At 33.8% G+C, this 15,511-nt stretch overlaps 1 non-coding gene across 1 annotated transcript; it reads left to right on the forward strand.

Annotated features, from left to right (window-relative positions):
- The first annotated feature begins 309 nt into the window (after window positions 1-309).
- LOC139903555 (small nucleolar RNA R71) lies at window positions 310-416 on the forward strand. Its single transcript, XR_011778368.1, has one exon. It is a non-coding gene; the product is annotated as a small nucleolar RNA R71 (small nucleolar RNA).
- Window positions 417-15,511: the final 15,095 nt, after the last annotated feature.

Consider the following 15,511-nt stretch of genomic DNA (forward strand, 5'->3'; position numbering starts at 1 on the left):
CACTGCTCACAACTAATTCGTATTGAGTGGATATCCTTAGTCATCTTTTCCATTCGTCTCTCGACAATATCTATCTTTGCGGAAATGGAATCTAAGTCATGGCTAGAATCGGCTCTAGCTGCTTTAGATGATCTAACGATATCTTTTTCTTGGTGCCACTCATGTGAGTGGGAAGCAGTGTTATCAATAATTTTATAAGCATCAGTTTCTGTTTTCTTCATAATGGAACCACCAGCTGCTATGTCTATGTCTTTCCTTATAGTGATGTCGCATCCTTGGTAGAATATTTGTACTATTTGACAAGTGTCTAAACCATGTTGCGGACATCCTCTCAATAATTTTCAAAATCTTGTCCATGCTTCATATAGAGTTTCATTTGGTTTATGTGTGAACGTAACAATTTCTCCTTGAAGTCTTACGGCTTTAGATACCGGAAAGAATTGTTTAAGAAATTTTTCAACTAAAACGTCCCATGTATCAATCGCCCCTTCAGGTAACGATTCTAACCAATCTTTGGCTTCTCCCTTTAAAGTCCAGGGAAATAACATGAGATATATCTGTTCATCTTCAACTTCTCTTATTTTAAATAGAGTGCAGATCCTATTAAAGGTACGAAGATGTTCATTTGGATCTTCCTTCAGCGCACCACTAAATTGGCATTGATTAGTCACCATATGTAGAATTTGTCCTTTGATTTCATAATCTGGCGCATTAATGTCAGGTTGAGTAATTGCGTGACCTTGGCCAGTGCGTTTAGCTCTCATTCGGTCTTCCATACTTAGAGGTTCCAGATTTTCCATGATTGAATTTGCTGAATCTGAATCACTAGAGGATTCTGATTTAATGGTTCGTTCCTCAACAATCTCTGTTTGAATGATTGGTGGTTCCAGAGGAAAGATTAGTGGTTCAGGATCTATGAATTGTCCCTGAATATTCTCCGGATTCTCAATTGTGAGGTCGGGTTCAAAAAATGGATTATCGGAAATTTGAATTGGAGTACTTGGTCGACTGGATGACGATTCTAAAGAAAAATCAACGGCGACAATATTTGCTAGATGTCTTGATCGAGTTACAGGTGGTGAACGTACAAAAGGTGGTGAACGTTTTGCTCGGTGCATTCACTGAATATCCTATTAGTTTTTAAAAAGAAAGAAAAATTATATAAGTTATCCAATTAATAGACTTTTCTGATTTTGCCCACGTTTCGAATAGCCAAAAGATGCAGTAGAGGGGCAGGATTCGTTTGGTCTCAATATAATTGAGTACTGTTTGGCTCCAATAACCCGGTCCACGTACAAATCCAACTATTACTACGAACCAGAAAATTTTGATGTCTATCAATTTAACCACTTAAAACAATTTTTTGTTTGAAATTTAAAGAAATATTAGATAAGAAATAGAGAAAATTCTAAGTCCTGAAAACTAGAATGGCGAGAAATAAGAGAGAAAAAGAGCGCGTCGAAAAACGTCGAAAAATAAAAAGGCGAAAAATAATAGGCGTCGAAAAATAAAAATAAGAAAGTAGCGCGTCGAAACTTAAAAAGGAACTAAAAACTAAGAATTAAAAGTTGCGTCTAAAAATATTAAAGTTTAAAAGAAATACTATATCCCAAATGGCAATAACTTAAAAAGGGACTAAAATATATAAACGGCGTCGCAAAATTCTAAAGCACCTAAATCTTAGTCTAAAGAAAAAGCACTTAAGGGATTTTACGACAAAGCCTAAAAATCTAGAAGTAAAAATAACTATGGCAAAAACTATGACTTAAAACTAAATATGAGCGAAAAATACAAAAATTACGCTAAAACAATTAAAAGGTGTACAAAATATAAAAAATATACTTAAAGTTGTAAAAAGTACAAAAATTTTTTTTAAAAAAATATTATTTTTATATTATTTATTTTATAAAAGTATTAATTTTATAAATTAATAAAACTAATTAAACTAAATAAACAAATTAATTAAAACTAAAACAAATTAATTAAATATTTAAAACCTAATTAGGGTTAACAATAATTATTATTATTAATAAAACCCTAAATTGTAATTAATGCGTACAATGTTGACCTGTCAGAGGACCTCCGCGAGTGCGGTTAGTCCCAGTTCAAAAGCTCCGCGAGTCGCGGAGGGTTCAGGTTCAGATTTTTTTTATTACTTTTTCTGTTTTTTCTGTTTTATAAAATATAAAAAATATAAATATAACTTAAATAAAAATTTAATTTTAAAACTAAAATAAAAATACTTATTTACTTTATAAATATTATAAACTCTTTAAAATATAAATATATTATTTTTTTTTCTTTTTGTATTTTTATATTTTTATTATTTTTAAAACTTATATTTTTATAAAAAGAACTTAACAAAAACTTTTATATTTTTTTTTTAAAATATAGCGTTGCGCTTTCGGCGTTTATGTTCCCCGGCAGCGGCGCCAAAAATACTTGATGTTATGCGAGGCGTATATGAAATAACTTATATTTTACTAGAAAAATACTATTAAATACGATACAATTTTACACAAGATATTTATTTATTTATAGAATGGATATATCTAAACCTTGCTACAACACTTATAGGCAGTGTACCCAATCGTACAGTAGTGCAGTTTTTAGTAAGTCCGGTTCGTTCCACAGAGAAATCTTTTAAACAAAGCTTAACGCTATATTAGTTTTAATTTATAAAAATATAAATATATATATAAGTAATATTATTATTATTATAAAAAGGGGGTTTTTACCGTTTAATGACCGGTTTGTCGATTTTTAATACTTTAGTCGCAGTTAAAACCTAATGTAAAATATTAAATAAATAAAAGACTTAATTTAAAGTGTAAAGTAAATAACGATAATGAAATTGCGATAAATAAAAGTGCGATAAAATAAAATTACGATAATTAAAGAGTACGAAAATTAAAAGTGCAATTAAATACAATGACAATAAATAAAAGTGCAATTAAATACAATAATAATAAATAAAAGTGCAATAATTAGAAGTGCAATTAAATATGAAAATAAAGGAATTATGCTTATTTAAACTTCCGTAATCATGATGTTTGACGTGTTGATTTTAGTTTATTCTCATGGGTTAATTGTTCTTTGTCCTGGATTATTCAATATGTCCGTCTGGTTTTTGTCCATAACAGTCCATCAGTCATAAATATAAAGTGCGAGTGTCCTCGTCAAATTATCCTTATACCCGAAGTCAAATATTCCAACTAATTGGGGACTTAAACTGTAACAAGGTTTTAATACTTTGTTTAATAATTACACCAGGTTATCGACTGCGTGTAACCCAAGGTTTTAATACTTTGTTATCAATTATGCCAAGTGTCCTTGTACATAATTTCACCCCTGTTTTAATAAGTCTATTAATTATTAATCCATTCCCGTGTCCGGTTAAATGAACGATTATTCGTACATATAAATATCCCGCCCATCGTGTCCGATTGAGTGTATATGGTTATTTATAGGTATGTCCAATTGTAAATCTTTATATTAAAATTAACAAACTACTCCCTCCGTCCCACCACAAGTGTCCACATTTCTATTTTGGGATGTCCCATTTCAAGTGTCCACTTTGTGTTTCAACCAATGAGAAGAGGTTATTCTGGAGAGAGAAGATTTTTGATTGGTTGAGAATGGAGTTAGTGGGATTTTCTAAAACTGTGTACAAAAAGTAAGTGGACACTTGTAGTGAGACGGAGGTAGTATCATTTAGTTAAACAAATATAAAGCCCATTAATAGCCCATAGTCTAATTTCCACAAGTGTCGTTCTTTTGTCCAAACCCCAATTATGGTACAAAGCCCAATTACCCAATTTTAGTATTTAGCCCAACATCATGATTACTTCGGCATTAAATAAGCATAATAATAACTTAGCTATGAGACATTAATGAAAATAACATAAACATAACTTACAGTGGGTGTTATTAGCGTAGTGGTACACGGACAGAGTTTCGACTTACAAAACCTTAAAACATTCGACTAATCGATCCTTATTATTATCACTAACTTAAAATTAAAATTACAAATTGAGATTACGATTTGGAGTGATACTTGATACATAAAAATGGGGAAAGAAAAATATATATAAAAATATAAAAGGTATCTCAAAACCGTCGAATTGCATGGGCTTTTATAGAATTCTATGCTCCGCGAGTGCGGTTGATTTTACTCTTCAGAGCTCCGCGAGTGCGGAACCCACAATTTCAGCTCACCAAACCAGGATCCTAAGCTGCCGACGGTTTTTATAATATAATATAATATAATATATATATTAATTTTAAGAATTAATTATATATTATATTATATTTATGTACATAGTTGACTTGTAATTTTTAGTTCGTTGCATCGAGCGTTGAGAGTTGACTCTGGTCCCGATTCCGGATTTTCGAACGTCCTTGCGTACAATTTAATATCTTGTATTTTGCATTTCGAATCTTGTACTCTTATAATTTTGAGACGTTTCACATCAATAATTGGAACCTCTTTGATTGTACTTTGTACTTTTGAGCTTTTTGGTCGTTTGCGTCTTCAATTCGTCGAATCTGTCTTTTGTCTTCACCTTTTATTATTTAAACGAATATCACTTGTAAATAGAACAATTGTAACTAAAAGCTTGTCTTTCTTGAGGCATAATGCTATGAAATATATGTTCGTTTTTAGCATTATCAATGATGTTCATAACATCATTCGATTCATACAATATAAAGCTATCTTATTCGAAGGTTTAAACTTGTAATCACTAGAACATAGTTTAGTTAATTCTAAACTTGTTCTCAAACAAAAGTTAATCCTTCTAACTTGACTTTTAAAATCAACTAAACACATGTTCTATATCTATATGATATGCTAACTTAATGATTTAAAACCTGAAAACACGATGAACACCATAAAATCGGATATACGCCGTCGTAGTGAAACCGGGGGCTGTTTTGGTTTGGATAATTAAAAACTATGATAAACTTTGATTTAAAAGTTTTTCTTCTGGGAAAATGATTTTTCATATGAACATGAAACTATATCCAAAAATCTTGGTTAAACTCAAAGTGAAAGTATGTTTTTTAAAATGGTCATCAAGATGTCGTTCTTTCGACGGAAATGACTACCTCTTTAGTAATTGACATGTAACTTAAATTTCTGACTATAAACCTATAATTTTTATGTTTGGATTCTTAAATTAGAGTTCAATATGAAACCATAGCAATTTGATTCACTCAAAACGGATTTAAAATGAAGAAGTTATGGGTAAAACAAGATTGGATATTTTTGATCTTTTTAGCTACGGGAAATGTTTAACAAATCTATACAAATCATATCCAAGATAACTTATATTGTATTATACATGTATTCTAATATATTATGTAATCTTGGGATACCATAGACACATATGCAAATGTTTTGACATATTATATCGACCTACGTATATATATTATTTGGAACAACCATAGACACTCTATATGCAGTAATGTTGGAGTTAGCTATACAGGGTTGAGGTTGATTCCAAATATATATATACTTTGAGTTGTGATCTAGCCTGAGACGTGTATACACTGGGTCGTGGATTGATTCAAGATAATATATATCGATTTATTTCTGTACATCTAACTGTGGACAACTAGTTGTAGGTTATTAACGAGGACAGCTGACTTAATACACTCAAATCTTTAAAACATAATAAAAATGGTTGTAATTATATTTTGATCATACTTTGATATATATGTACATATTTGTATAGGTTCGTGAATCGATCCGTGGCCAAGTCTTATTTCCGAGGAAGGAAATATCTGTGAAAGTGAGTTATAGTCCCACTTTTAAAATCTAATATTTTTGGGATGAGAATACATGCAGGTTTTATAAATGATTTACAAAATAGACACAAGTACGTGAAACTACATTCTATGGTTGAATTTTCGAAATCGAATATGCCCCTTTTTATTAATCCTGGTAATCTAACAATTAGGGAATAGACACCCTAATTGACGCGAATCCTAAAGATAGATCTATTGGGCCTAACAAACCCCATCCAAAGTACCGGATGCTTTAGTACTTCGAAATTTATATCATATCCGAAAGGTGTCCCGGAATGATGGGGATATTCTTATATATGCATCTTGTTAATGTCGGTTACCAGGTGTTCACCATATGAATGATTTTTATCTCTATGTATGGGATGTGTATTGAAATATGAAATCTTGTGGTCTATTGCTACGATTTGATATATATAGGTTAAACCTATAACTCACCAACATTTTTGTTGACGTTTAAAGCATGTTTATTCTCAGGTGAATACTAAGAGCTTCCGCTGTTGCATACTAAAATAAGGACAAGATTTAGAGTCCATGTTTGTATGATATTGTGTAAAAACTGCATTCAAGGAACATATGTCGATGTAATATATTTCTATTGTAAACCATTATGTAATGGTCATGTGTAAACAGTATATTTTAGATTATCATTATTTGATAATCTACGTAATGCTTTTAAAACCTTTATTGATAAAATAAAGCTTATGGTTGTTTTAAAAATGAATGCAGTCTTTCAAAAACGTCTCATATAGAGGTCAAAACCTCGCAACGAAATCAATTAATATGGAACGTTTATAATCAATATGAACGGGACATTTCAGTTGGTATCAGAGTGTTGGTCTTAGAGAACCAGAAAAATTTGCATTAGTGTGTCTTATCGAGTTTGTTAGGATGCATTAGTGAGTCTGGACTTCGACCGTGTTTTCTTTAAAAATGATTGCTTAACATTTTTGTTGGAAACTATATAAATATTATGTGATATATTAATCTCTTAATATGTTTGATATTGTGTGATAGATGTCTACCTCTAGCACAAATCTCATTGACTCACCTAATAATAACGAAGATTCGAATATATATTGGCAAGATTCACAAGTTCCCGAAGAACCGGAAGAAGAGGAAACGGAACCGAAAGAAGAGGAACCGGAAGAAGAGGAACCTGAAGAAGAAGAACCGAAAGAAGAAGAGGTTCCGGAGGGGGGAATAGTAGGAACCACAGAAAACCGGTCAAATAAAAGAAAATCCTCAACCAATGGACCAAAGTTAATAATCGTCAATGATGTTTCCGCTAAGGAAGCAAAATATTGGGAAAATTATGAATTTTCCGATGAATCGGATCCTGATGAGGATTCTGATGATGTTATAGAAATTACCCCGACCCAAATTAATGAGGCAAAAGAAAATAATAAGGGAAAAGGCATCAAAATAGAGAAATCTGATTCCGACCCCGATGAACTTTATATGTACCGTCAACACCCGTATTTTCAATATCGTGACAATAACCCGGGAACCTCTAAACCATCAGGTTTTTCTAAACCAATGTGGAAAACGACGACTCGTATTAGAGGAACATCATATATCCCTAGAAGATTACGAAAAAGAACCAAGTCCGAAGAAGAAGAAACCAGTGATTCAGATTAGAGGGGTGTGAGCATGTTGTGTAATAAATGTATTGTAGTGTGCTTGTACTTTTATGTTCTATGTAAAAATTGCTTGTATTGTTTGTTATTACGAATCTAATCCTTGTCTATTTTACAGTATAAAAACAAAATGGACGTTAAGGGTAGACAACCGAATATTTTAGAAGACCTACCAGAGGATATGATTGAGGAAATCTTGTCTAGAGTCGGTCAGAATTCATCAGCACATTTAGTTATGGCGAAATTAACTTGTCAAACATTTGAAAGACTTTTCAGAAATGCCTTAGTTTATAAAAGGCTTTCCTTTGATAGGTGGGGTATATCACATTGGGGAGACTTTAAGTTACGCCGTGTTTTCTTTAAAGCGTTAAATGCGGAGAACCCAAATGCAATTTTACGCTACGGGTTAAGAACCTATTTTGACTCAACATATCCCAACATAGGATTTCGTGAATTAGAAAGAGCTTCTAACATGCAACATAAAGAAGCATGCTATGCTTACGGGTTAGTGATGTTCGCTTCTTACCAAAGTAAGAAAAAGAACATTGGATTGCAGCTTTTAAATAAAACTTTTACAAGTGACGGATTCAGTAGTTGGGGTGAGAAACAAGGTTTTTAGATTATTACGGGGCTGTTGGACATTACGAAACCCTCGTTCTTTTGACGACATTACAAAATGCTGCCTAGCCAATGGTCATAACGGTTATTTTCTACAAGACCAAGGATGGAAAGTCGTCTTAGTAAAACCAGAATGCATGACTTGTTTCTGGACTTATGAATTACGTGTCTTTATTTCCTTTGCTGAACAACTTGCGTATTAACTAGATTTATCTTCAAAACTGTCCTGTATCATAGTGTACTATATTTCATGTTATATGTAATATAGCGAAGTTGTAAGTTTGAAGAATATTTGTACGTGATATATTATTATAATCAGTTTTTCATATGGAATTGTAGTAGTTGAATTGTATATTAGCTATTAAGTATGAACTTAACGGGTATGTAGTACCCGAATTTAAACTTATAAAATGCTAATATGAAGAAAAAGCTTTAATAAATGAGTTCATATTATGCTACGAGATACTATTGACTACTCTTAATATTCTGTATGATTACCTTGTTTCATTTGACTATTTTGAAGGAAATGGCACCGACTACTCAATACACCTTGAATATGAGCGAAGAGGACTTTCGTGCCTTTCTTGCTTCAAACATAGCCGCAGTACAGGCCGCGCTACATACCAACAATAACTCTAAATCTAGCAATACAGTTAACGGCGCAAGAAATCGTGTAGGATGCTCCTACAAGGAATTCACTGCCTGCAAACCTTCAGAATTTGATGGGACCGAAGGACCAATCGGATTGAAACGGTGGACCGAGAAAGTTGAATCGGTGTTTGCCATAAGTAAGTGTGCTGAAGGAGACAATGTGAAGTACGCTACGTATACCTTCACAGGTATTGCGTTAACATGGTGGAATACCTATCTAGAGCAAGTGGGACAAGATGCTGCTTACGCGCTACCGTGGTCAGCATTCAAGCATTTAATGAACGAGAAGTACCGTCCCAGAACCGAGGTCAATAAGCTCAAGTCAGAACTTAGAGGGTTACGAACACAGGGATTCGATATTACTTCGTATGAAAGACGATTCACAGAATTGTGCCTATTGTGTCCGAGAGCGTTCGAAGATGAGGAAGAGAAGATCGACGCGTTTGTGAAAGGGTTACCGGAGAGAATCTAAGAAGATATAAGTTCACACGAGCCTGCCTCCATACAAAAGGCATGTAGAATGGCTCACATACTAGTGAACCAGATTGAGGGAAGAATTAAAGAACAGGCAGCCGAAGAGGCCAACGTGAAGCTAGTCAAAAGAAAGTGGGAGGAAAACGGTGATAAGAGTCACCAATACAACAACAACTATCCCAACAATCGCAACATCAATCGCAACTACAACATATGGCACAACAACAACAACAACAACAACAATAACAACAACAACTACAACAATCATCCCAACAATAATAACAACCACAACAACAACAACAATCAGAAGCAGCTATGCCAAAGGTGTGAAAAGTATCACTAGGGGTTCTGCACCAAATTTTGCAACAATTGTAAAAGAAATGGTCATAGCGCAGCGAAGTGTGAGGTCTACGGACCAGGGGTTAACAGAACGAAAGGAACAAATGGTGTCGGAACGAGTAATTGCGGAGCAAGTAGTGTCGGAGCAAGTTATGCCAATGTAGTTTGTTATAAATGTGAAAAACCGGGCCACATTATTAGAAATTGCCCGAACTAGGAGAACACGAATGGACAAGGCCGCGGAAGAGTTTTCAATATTAATGCGGCAGAGGCACAGGAAGACCCGAAACTTGTTACGGGTACGTTTCTTATTGACAATAAATCTGCTTACGTTTTATTTGATTCAGGTGCGGATAGAAGCTATATGAGTAGAGATTTTTGTACTAAATTAAGTTGTCCATTGACGCCATTGGATAGTAAATTTTTACTCGAAGTAGCAAACAGTAAATTAATTTCAGCAGATTATATATGCCGGAATCGAGAAATTAAACTGGGTAGCAAAATATTTAAGATTGATTTGATACCAGTAGAGTTAGGGAGTTTTGATGTAATAGTTGGCATGGACTGGCTGAAGGAGATGAAAGCAGAGATCGTATGTTACAAAAATGCAATTCGCATTGTACGAGAAGAAGGAGAACTCTTAATGGTGTACGGAGAAAAGGGCAACACGAAGCTACATCTTATTAGTAATTTGAAGGCACAAAAACTAATAAGAAAGGGTTGCTATGCTGTTCTAGCACACGTCGAGAAAGTACAAACTGAAGAAAAGAGCATCAATGATGTTCCCTTCGCAAAAGAATTTCTCGATGTATTTTCGAAAGAATTACCGGGACTACCTCCACATCGATATGTTGAATTTCAAATAGATCTTGTACCAGGAGCTGCACCAATAGCTCGTACTCCTTACAGACTCGCAACCAGCGAGATGAAAGAACTGCAAAGCCAACTGTAAGAACTATTAGAACGTGGTTTCATTCGACCAAGCACATCACCATGAGGAGCTATTGTTTTGTTTGTCAAGAAGAAGGATGGTACATTTAAGTTGTGTATTGACTACAGAGAGTTGAATAAACTTACCATCAAAACCGTTATCCACTGCCGAGAATTGACGACTTATTTGATCAACTACAAGTCTCGTCGGTTTATTCGAAAATCGATTTACGTTCTGGATATCATCAAATGCGAGTAAAGGAGGATGATATTCCAAAAACTACTTTTAGGACGCGTTATGGTCATTACGAGTTTATGGTTATGCCATTTGGATTGACTAACGCACCAGCTGTGTTCATGGACCTTATGAACCGAGTGTGTGAGCCATATCTTGACAAGTTTGTCATTGTTTCCATCGATGACATACTTATTTACTCAAAGAATGATCAAGAGCACGAAGAATATTTGAGAAAAGTGCTAGAAGTATTGAGGAAAGAAAAACTGTGCGCTAAGTTTTCAAAGTGTGCATTTTGGTTGGAAGAAGTTCAATTCCTCGGTCACATAGTGAACAAAGAAGGTATCCAGGTGGACCCGGCAAAGATCAAAACTGTTGAAAAGTGGGAAACTCCAAAAACTCCGAAGCATATACGTCAATTTTTAGGATTGGCTGGTTACTACAGATTCATCCAAGATTTCTCCAAAATAGCAAAACCCTTGACTGCATTAACGCATAAAGGGAAGAAATTTGAATGGAAGGATGAACAAGATAAGGCGTTTCAGTTATTGAAGAAAAAGCTAACTACGGCACCTATATTGTCATTGCCTGAAGGGAATGATGATTTTGTGATTTATTGTGACGCATCAAAGCAAGGTCTCGGTTGTGTATTAATGCAACGAACGAAGATGATTGCTTATGCGTCTAGACAATTGAAGATTCACGAGCAAAATTATACAACTCACGATTTGGAATTGGGTGCTGTTGTTTTTGCATTAAAGACTTGAAGGCATTATTTATATGGGGTCAAAAGTATTATATATACCGACCACAAAAGTCTCCAACATATATTTAATCAGAAGCAACTGAATATGAGACAACGCAGGTGGATTGAACTGTTGAATGATTATGATTTTGAGATTCGATACCACCCAGGGAAGGCGAATGTGGTAGCTGACGCTTTGAGTAGAAAGGACAGAGAACCTATACGGGTAAAAGCTATGAATATAATTATTCGTACTAACCTTACTACTCAAATAAAGGAGTCGCAACAGGGGGTTGTAAAAGAAGGAAAGTTGAAGAATGAGATACCCAAAGGATCAGAGAAACATCTTAATATTTGGGAAGACGGAACCCGATATAGGGCTGATAGAATTTGGGTACCAAGGTTTGGAGATGTGAGAGAAATGGTACTTAAGGAAGCACATAAAACCAGATATTCAATACATCCCGGAGCGGGGAAGATGTATAAAGATCTCAAGAAACACTTTTGGTGGCCGGGTATGAAAGCTGATATTGCTAAATATGTAGGAGAATGTTTGACGTGTTCTAAGGTCAAAGCGGAACATCAGAAACCATCAGGTCTATTACAACAACCTAAAATCCCGAAATGGAAATGGGAAAACATTACCATGGATTTCATTACTAAATTGCCAAGGACTGCAAGTGGTTATGATACTATTTGGGTAATAGTTGATCGTCTCACCAAGTCAGCATAATTCCTGCCAATGAGAGAAGATGATAAAATGGAGAAGTTGGCGTGATTGTATTTAAAGGAGGTTGTCTCCAGACATGGAATACCCATCTCTATTATCTCTGATAGGGATGGTAGATTTGTTTCAAGGTTCTGGCAGATGTTGCAACAAGCATTGGGGGACTCGTCTAGACATGAGTACTGCCTATCATCCACAAACTGATGGGCAGAGCGAAAGGACGATACAAATGCTTGAAGACATGCCACGAGCATGTGTTATTGATTTCGAAAACAGTTGGGATCGACACCTACCGTTAGCAGAATTTTCCTACAACAACAGTTATCAATTCTAGTATTGAGATGGCGCCGTTTGAGGCACTTTATGGTAGAAAGTGCAGGTCTCTAATTTGTTGGAATGAAGTGGGGGATAGATAGATTACGGGTCCGGAGATAATACAAGAAACTACCGAGAAAATCATCCAAATTCAACAACGATTGAAAACCGCCCAGAGTCGACAAAAGAGCTACGCGGACAGTAAAAGAACAGATATAGAGTTTGAAATTGGAGAAATGGTCATGCTTAAGGTTTCACCTTGGAAAGGCGTTGTTTAATTTGGTAAACGGGGGAAATTAAATCCAAGGTACATTGGATCATTCAAGATTATAGATCGTGTCGGACCAGTAGCTTACCAACTAGAGCTACCTCAACAACTCGCGGCTGTACATAACACTTTCCACGTCTCGAATTTGAAGAAATGTTTTGCTAAAGAAGATCTCACTATTCCATTGGACGAAATCCAAATCAATGTAAAACTTCAATTCATTGAAGAACCCGTCGAAATAATGGATCGTGAGGTTAAGAGACTTAAGCAAAACAAGATACCGATTGTTAAGGTTTGATGGAATGCTCGTAGAGGACTCGAGTTCACCTGGGAGCGTGAAGATCAGATGAAGAAGAAATACCCGCATCTATTTCCAGAAGATTCGTCAACACCTTCAATAGCTTAAAATTTCGGGACGAAATTTATTTAACGGGTAGGTACTGTAGTGACCCGAACTTTTCCATGTTTATATATATTAATTGAGATTGACATTTACATGACTAAATGTTTCCAACATGTTAAGCAATCAAACTTGTTAAGACTTGATTAAATGAAATAAGTTTCATATAGACAATTGATCACCCAAGTTGACCGACGATTCACAAACGTTACAAATTTGTAAAAACTACATGTTGTGGTATATATAGACATATATATATGGTTGACATGAGATTATGATGAGTAAGTATCTCACTAGGTATATTAATAATGTGTGATATACATAATAAATGAGATTACTAAGTTAAGAAACTCGAAATGATATATATAACGATTATCGTTATGATAACGTCTACTAAATACATATGTATCATATTAAGATATTGATACACTATATTTAACATGATAAAATGATATTTAAATATATCATTAAGTGTGTTAACAATGAACTACATATGTAAAAACAAGACTACTAACTCAAGAATTACGAAACGAGACTTATATGTAACGATTATCGTTGTAACGATATTTTAATGTATATATCATATTAAAAGATATTCATACATCATAATACCATGATAATATAATAATTTAACATCTCATTTGATATAATAAACATTGGGTTAACAACATTAATTGAGATCGTTAACTTAAAGGTTTCAAAACAACACTTACATGTAACGACTAACGAAGACTTAACGAATCCATTAGAATGTATATACATGTTGTGTTTTAATATGTATTCTTACACTTTTGAAAGACTTCAAGACATATATCAAAGTACTTCTACTTAACAAAAATGCTTACAATTACATCCTCGTTCAGTTTCATCAACAATTCTACTCGTATGCACCCGTATTCGTACTCGTACAATACACAGCTTTTAGATGTATGTACTATTGGTATATACACTCCAATGATCAGCTCTTAGCAGCACATGTGAGTCACCTAACACATGTGGGAACCATCATTTGGCAACTAGCATGAAATATCTCATAAAATTACAAAAATATTAGTAATCATTCATGAATTATTTACATGAAAACAAAATTACATATCCTTTATATCTAATCCATATACCAATGACCAAAAACACCTACAAACACTTTCATTCTTCAATTTTCTTCATCTAGTTGATCTCTCTCAAGTTCCATCTTCAAGTTCTAAGTGTTCTTCATAAATTCCATAAGTATAGTTTCATAAAAATCAAGAATACTACCAAGTTTGCAAGTTTACTTCCAAGCTTTCTAATCCATTCCAAGTAATCATCTAAGATCAAGGAACTTTTGTTATTTACAGTAAGTTATCTTTCTAATTCAAGGTAATATTCATATTCAAACTTTGATTCAATTTCTACAACTATAACAATCTTATTTCGAGTGAAAATCTTACTTGAACTGTTTTCGTGTCATGATTCTGCTTCAAGAACTTTCAAGCCATCCAAGGATCCTTTGAAGCTAGATCCATTTTTTTCATTTCCAGTAGTTTTATCCAGATTGAGGTAGTAATGATGTTCATAACATCATTCGATTCATACATATAAAGCTATCTTATTCGAAGGTTTAAACTTGTAATCACTAGAACATAGTTTAGTTAATTCTAAACTTGTTCGCAAACAAAAGTTAATCCTTCTAACTTCACTTTTAAAATCAACTAAACACATGTTCTATATCTATATGATATGCTAACTTAATGATTTAAAACCTGAAAACACGATGAACACCATAAAATCGGATATACGCCGTCGTAGTGAAACCGGGGGGCTGTTTTGGTTTGGATAATTAAAAACTATGATAAACTTTGATTTAAAAGTTTTTATTCTGGGAAAATGATTTTTCATATGAACATGAAACTATATCCAAAAATCTTGGTTAAACTCAAAGTGAAAGTATGTTTTTCAAAATGGTCATCAAGATGTCGTTCTTTCGATGAAAATGACTACCTCTTTAGTAATTGACATGTAACTTAAATTTCCGACTATAAAACTATACTTTTTATCTTTGGATTCTTAAATTAGAGTTCAATATGAAACCATATCAATTTGATTCACTTAAAACGGATTTAAAATGAAGAAGTTATGGGTAAAACAAGATTGGATATTTTTGATCTTTTTAGCTACGGGAAATGTTTAACAAATCTATACAAATCATATCCTAGCAAACTTATATTGTATTATACATGTATTCTAATATATTATGTAATCTTGGGATACCATAGATACGTATGCAAATGTTTTGACATATCATATCGACCCATGTATATATATTATGTGGAACAACCATAGACACTCTATATGCAGTAATGTTGGAGTTAGCTATACAGG

The sequence above is a fragment of the Rutidosis leptorrhynchoides genome, chromosome 3 (genome assembly GCF_046630445.1).
Source record: "Rutidosis leptorrhynchoides isolate AG116_Rl617_1_P2 chromosome 3, CSIRO_AGI_Rlap_v1, whole genome shotgun sequence".
Taxonomy (NCBI): Eukaryota; Viridiplantae; Streptophyta; class Magnoliopsida; order Asterales; family Asteraceae; genus Rutidosis; species Rutidosis leptorrhynchoides.